This window comes from Frankliniella occidentalis, unplaced genomic scaffold (genome assembly GCF_000697945.3).
Source record: "Frankliniella occidentalis isolate FOCC.00 unplaced genomic scaffold, Focc_3.1 Scaffold20, whole genome shotgun sequence".
In the NCBI taxonomy this organism is placed as follows: domain Eukaryota; kingdom Metazoa; phylum Arthropoda; class Insecta; order Thysanoptera; family Thripidae; genus Frankliniella; species Frankliniella occidentalis.
In genome coordinates, this window is record NW_026267150.1 from 141196 (window position 1) to 141592 (window position 397).

The window sequence follows — 397 nt, forward strand, 5'->3', positions numbered from 1 at the left end:
GGGGGGAGGCTAATGGAGAGGAATGCAGCGGGGTGGATCATTCCTTTACCCGAGCCAAGCCACTGGGGGGAGGATACACCGCACACGGTACATAAAGAGAGCGGCTCACCCTCACCATCCCGTCCCCTCCCCCTTTTTCCTCCGGGGTCCAATCCTGGATCAGACACACCGATGCACATTACTGCAGGAGGATCTGCCGTCCCCCCCCCCCCTTCCTCCCCAATTGGGGTAGTAAAGCCTCCGCCTGACGCGCGGGCCGCCAGGGACCAGGCGGGCGCGGGTGTCGAACCAAAAGAAGGGCAAGGGGGAAAGAGACCTCAGACTGACTCGGCATCACTCTTTTCTCTGTCTTCTTTGTCTTCTTTCGTCTTCATTTTGTCTTAAATACACGCGTTTT